This window comes from Petaurus breviceps, unplaced genomic scaffold (genome assembly GCF_028583685.1).
Source record: "Petaurus breviceps papuanus isolate PSGF00001 unplaced genomic scaffold, PetGlider_PUasm1.0 189, whole genome shotgun sequence".
Lineage (NCBI taxonomy): Eukaryota > Metazoa > Chordata > Mammalia > Diprotodontia > Petauridae > Petaurus > Petaurus breviceps.
In genome coordinates, this window is record NW_027185809.1 from 47,249,106 (window position 1) to 47,255,181 (window position 6,076).

General features: G+C 35.9%; 1 long non-coding RNA gene across 3 annotated transcripts in view; it reads left to right on the top strand.

The window, feature by feature from the left end:
- The first annotated feature begins 4,780 nt into the window (after window positions 1-4,780).
- Window positions 4,781-6,076, top strand: part of LOC138164087 (uncharacterized) — an 8,860-nt gene continuing 7,564 nt past the window's right edge. For all 3 annotated transcript variants that reach the window (XR_011168991.1, XR_011168992.1, XR_011168993.1), the window contains exons 1-2: window positions 4,781-4,992; window positions 5,256-5,417. This is a non-coding gene — a long non-coding RNA (uncharacterized lncRNA). The remainder of the gene's footprint in view (window positions 4,993-5,255; window positions 5,418-6,076) is intronic.

Consider the following 6,076-nt stretch of genomic DNA (forward strand, 5'->3'; position numbering starts at 1 on the left):
TTAATATCAATTAATTTGTATTTGTGTGGAACTTGTAAAAAGTTTAGTATGGTCAAATCCAAAGTCAAGTAGGTGTCTAGCAAAGGCCTCTCTGGGTTTGGAAAGGCTCATTACCAGTCCGTAATTCACAATGATTAAAGCAACTATTTACTTTGACAGAAGGGAAAACCACACTAATTATATCAGAGACCCTTGGAGCATCAAAGTGAAATAGAATTAGACTCGAAGTGAGGAAGACCTGAGTTTGAATCCTGTCTCACATTCTTCGTAGCTATATGAACCTATATTAAGAGCTATAGAACTAAACTTATTTATAGTTAGAACCTAACCTCTCTGTACCTCAGTTTTCTCAGCTTTTAAAATAAGGATAATAACACCTAACAGGTTTGCTGAATGGATCAAATGAAATAATATATATATATATAAACCCTGTGTAAGCCTTAAAGCAAAATTATTCTACTATCATCAATCATCATCACCATCATTGTCTTCATCATCACCATCATCTTCATCATCTCCCTTATCTGCCATTTTTTCACCTATAATTTACCTGCTTTCCACAACTGAAATGTAAAAATAGAATCGTATAGTTTTGATGGACTATAGAATATATATGGTCTAGATTATATATTATAATTGACTATATATTATGCAGTACAGAGATCCTGAAGTCTTATCTGGTCAATCTCTGAGATGGTTGTTACTGCCAAACCACTTCTCTGAGGTTTGCCAAGATTGACCATGGTACTGGGTGAGGTGCAGGTAGGGTTGAAGGAGGGTGAACTTAGCCATCCAGTTGTGATGATCTCAAGGCTCCAAGAAAATATATAGTAGCTTCATTTCACAGAAAGTTTTTTGCTTCTTCACAATAAGAACATATATTCTGCGCCTCAGTTCCAAACAATAATATTACTATCTAGCACCTAATTAATCCTTTAAAGTTTATAAATATTAATTTTATCCTCACAACAACCCTTGGAGGTAGGTGATATTATTATCTCCATTTTACACATGAGGAAACTGAGTCAGACAAAAGTTCAGTGATTTTTCCAGGAAATGTCTGAGACCAAATTTGAACTGAGGTCTTCCTGACCATAGGTATAGAATATTCTGAGGACTATGACCTTTAGCTACCACAGTCATAGAATAGTATGCACTGAGCACTTACTACAATACTATGTGCTGTCCATTGGAATATATAAAGGAATAGAATATTTAGTCCCTACCCTAAAAGGAAAAAGCTATAAGCTATATGGAAAGACAAAACCAGCACACTTTATAGCTATGTGCTAAACTCTCTCCTGTATCAGAAACTTGTTATCCTAATGCTTCCTTCAATAATTAATTTCTAGATGCTGAATAAACTGTTGCAATAATGAGATAAACAATCCATGTCCAAGCAATCCAAAGATCCCTTTAGAAATTCCTTTAAAGAATCTTTGAGCCTTTTTTTTTATTGTAGTTGTTATGTAACAGGATAAGATACCAGATATGGGAGGTAAAAAAAAAAAGAATAAAAAAAAAAACCCACAGGATATCTGGCCCAAACCATACCACACCAAGAATCTTCTCAACATTATGGAAGAAAGTTCAAAACTCTATTGGAAAACTTCTGGTGATACCATCTACAGAGACAGCCCATCCTCTTTTGGGGAGGTCAAATTTACATGCATGTTTGCAGCCCATTTCTTTCAGGTGTATACCCAGTGTGTACAAAATTAATATTTTGTTTAAAGTTATATATTTATTGAATGCTCAGTCATAATGGACATTACTTATATTATATTCATCAAATTAAAGAAAGTAAAACTTAATAAACAACCATAATACTCACACATAATACAATTTATATTTTCAACCTAAAATAGTATGAGATTAAATTAAAAGATAATCACTTTTTTCAAGATATAGTGTAGCAAATCTATGACAGATTATTATCAAATTATTAAAGTATTAAAAGTTTTGTTCAAATTATTTGATTTAAAATTATTTTATCATATCAAGCAGAAATGTAAAATTATTAATTTTTATTTATGTCAAGCAGAAATTATTTTTTCTACAACTTTTATCCAATGTTCCTCCAAGCCCAAGCAAAGCAAATTTAAGCCTTCTTCCACATTACAACCTTGAAAATATTTCAACTTATTTATGATGCTATAATTCAATTAAATTCAATTAAAAAAGCAGGAATTAAGCACCTAATTTTTCCTCCTTCTCTTCTAATGTGCAAGGCATTCTGTTAACTTTTTCAGGTCAAATATTTCTAATTTTTGAACCCCTCTATATATGGTATAAGTTTGAGTCTCCCTCCCCTCATCCTGATCATTCACCCTCTAAACATATAACCCATCTTGTAAATTTTCTTTCCAAAATGTGGTGAACAGAACAGAAAAGAATGTTTCAAATGTGATTTGGTCACAACAAAATTTGACAATATTTCCATGCTCTTAAACATTGTGCTTCTATTAGTGCAGATCCCAAGAGGCAATACAATATAATAGTTAGAGAGTCATCCTCACAATTATGGATATTTGGGTTAAAGGCCTACCTTCAACATACACTGATTGCGTGACTTTGAGCAAATTATTTAATCTCATTGCTGCAGACAACTAAGACTATATTTTGGAGTAGGGAAAGGGAGTTAACTCCCTTGTGCCAATGAAATACTCCAGGTTAAAAAAAGGGGGGGACCCTAAAATCAACTGTTCTAGCAAATAGAGGATAGAGTTCTAGACAGAAAAATCTGAGTTCAAGTTTAACCTTAGACACTTCCTAGCTGTGTGACTCTGGGCAAGTTGCTTAATATTTGTCCTTTTTAGTTTCATCATCTATAAAATGGGGATAATAATAGCATTTACCTCCCAGGGTTTCTGTGAGGATCAAATGAGCTAACATTTGTAAAGTACTATATAAATACTATTATTGTTGTTATTATCACTAACACAGCTGATTTATGCTAAGTTTTCATTTCACTAAAAGAACAAAAGAAAATCCTCTAACAAATAAGTATGCTCATTATGGAGGATTAGGGGAACAGAAGCAAAAACTCCTACAGAAGGAGAAGATATACAGAAAATTTTCAATTAGGTTTGAAAGGAGAACCCACACTGGTGAAATAATTAAACTTTCAAAGGATCAAAAGGATGTGATGAACTGAAATAAAAATGGAATATTCAGTGGTAGGTTGGTATTATTGATTCACCACCTTCTATAAATGAAATCAATGTTAATTTGGTTTTAATTAAATGGTCATGAAATTAAAAGAGAAACCAGCATACCTCAGAATCTTTACCATTTTCCCCTGTTCAAAAGTCTTCAAGACATCATCATATGGCACTCAGTGTTAGAAGTGACTATGTCGGGGCGGCCAGATAGCACAGCAAGTAAGAGCACTGGCTCCAGTGTCAGGATGACCTGGGGATCAAATCCCAGGCTCAGACACTTAGCACCCACCCAGAAACACCTGGCCGTGTAACCCTGTTAGGGGTGGCCAGGTGGCTCAGTGAGTAAGAGCACCAGCTCCAGTGTCGGGATGACCTAGGGATCAAATCTGGGCTCAGATACTTAGCACCACACTCAGAAATAACTGGCCATGTAACCTTGAGCAAGTTACTTAACCCCAATAGAAGTGACTATGTTGGGTGCTTTTATATAGGTTAATTAAGGGTTTTTTCCTTCCTTTCACAAACACATAGAGCAACATCCAATGCTTTTCTTTTTTTTTTGCTTTTTGGAGGGAAATTGAGGTTAAGTGACTTGCCTAAGGTCACATGGCTATTTTTTGTGTTGAGCTTCTGAGGCCAGATTTGAACTCAGGTCCTCCTGACTCCAGGGCCAGTGCTCCACCCCTCTTCCAATGCTTTTTAAAAGATACAATATATACTTGTTAGAACAGGGCAGATCCTTTGCAAATAACTAGAGTGTATTAAGTAAATTATTCATTTGGGTATATAATTTATTTTTATTTTTCTACACATGCAGAGAGCATTTATTTATATTATTTCCAAGTAGTCTGATTGAGTACATTGTTCATCATTTTGACATTAAAGATTGTTGTATTTTTTTTAATTTAGGAGTGCCTCAGTTTAGCAATATGTCCACTATTCAAGGTTTGTTTCAAATATTTTAACATTGTTCTCCACAAAATGATACAAAATTAACATGGAGTCAGGAGAACTTCTCCCTAATCCTGGATGGATCCCTATATATTTGGATGGCCTTGAGAGTACTATTAAAATTTTATATGCCTCAGTTTCTTCATTTATAAAATGAAGGCAATTATGATTGTCCTATCTAATTCATAGAAGAGGGGGAAAAGACTAATTGTAGAAATAATCCATAACAATGGATACCATAGGACACAACCCCCAATATCCTTGCCTCTCCATGGTATGAGGTAAGGTTGAGCTTTATTGTAATGGAACTTCTGGAAGGGTGGGTTATGTGCAGCAGGTCCCTAAAGACCTTCCATTTCCTCTAATTATCTGCTACATGGCTTCTTGACCCTTGTCAAATTGATGCCATGGCTTTCACTGAAGCCGCAGTAGAAAAATACATTACTAAGCTTGCAATATCTATTGTGAAGCTTTCTTTTTCCTTCCTGCTACAGGAAGTACCCTGGACAGTGGTTGTATCACCCCTAACAGCATTCCCTGTTGGAGATGCCCTCCTTTCCTGTTCTTGGGTCGGCTGTCAAGGGAGAAGAGCCTAGGGAGGCAGAGATGGCTGATGATGTCATGAGGAAATGGGAGCAGTATCCCTGTTGCTTCAGGATGGGAGAGGTCCTTAAACCCAGACTCTATGTACAAGGACTAGCATCACCCAAGCATTCTTCTTTATGTATACCAAGGCTTTCAGAAAAAAATGAAAGTACTCTGTCTAGTCTAGTGGAATGACTGCTGATTTTGGGAATCAGAAGATATAGATTTAAATCCTGTGGCTGTTACTTACTTCCTGTAACCTTGGGCAAGTGACTTCCCTCCTGGCAATTGGGTAAGATGATCCAAAAGATCCCTCCCAGCCTTAAATCTATGATTTTTATGAAATGCCAAAAAATAATAATAACAAGGGGGGAAAGATGCTTTTAAAGAAAAAGTGACTGCTTTTACCAAGAAAAAAATCATACACTGACATCCAAATGCAGTAAAATCATAGACTTTGCTTTGATGAAGGGGTTTATAGCTAAAAATTTTTAGTGTAAGTTTCCTGGTTTCTTGTGAACAGGGTTTGTTTCCTTTTTGTCTTTGTAATCCTAGCTCCTAGCACAAACTAAATGCTTAACAAATGTTTCCTGAATTGAATTGAGAGAAAATGTTAGTCTGTGGATGAGATCATCCTGGAGTCAGTATGGTAAGCAGATTATTAGGCTCTCAGTCAAAAGACCTGGGTTTGATTCCTGACACTTATACTTACTATAGGTAAGTCATTCTGTAAGTACATTTCCTGTTCTAAAAAATGGGGGTAATGATGCTTACCTTATTATTATAATAGAAGAAATTAAAAATAGAAGGGAATAGAATAGTAAAATGGAAAATAATGGGAGAGTAGATAGGTGGCTTAGTGGATAGAGCAGTGGGCCTAAAGTCGAGACCACCTGAGTTCATAATCTAGCCTCAGCTACTTAGCAGCTGTGTGACCCTGGGCGAGTCATTTAGCCTCTGTTTGCCTTGGAGGCAGCTAGGTGGTTCAATGGATAGAGCTGCTAAACTTAGAATCTAAAAGACCTGAATTCAAATCTACACTCAGACACTTACTAGCTATATGAGCCTGGGTAAGTCACTTAATCTCAGTTTACCTTAATCCATTGGACAAGGAAAGGGCAAACCACTCCCATATCTTTGCCAAGAAAACCCCATATACAGCATTGGTGTGCTATGGTCCACAGGGTCACATAGAGTCAGACATGACTGAATAACTGAACAACAACAACAAAGAATAATAGAGGTAAAATTTTATAGAAGATTAATAGTAGGAGGAGGAGGAAGAGGAGGAAGAGGAGGAGGAGAAGAAGGAGGAGAAGAAGAAGAAGAAGAAGAAGAAGAAGAAGAAGAAGAAGAAGAAGAAGAAGAAGAAGAAG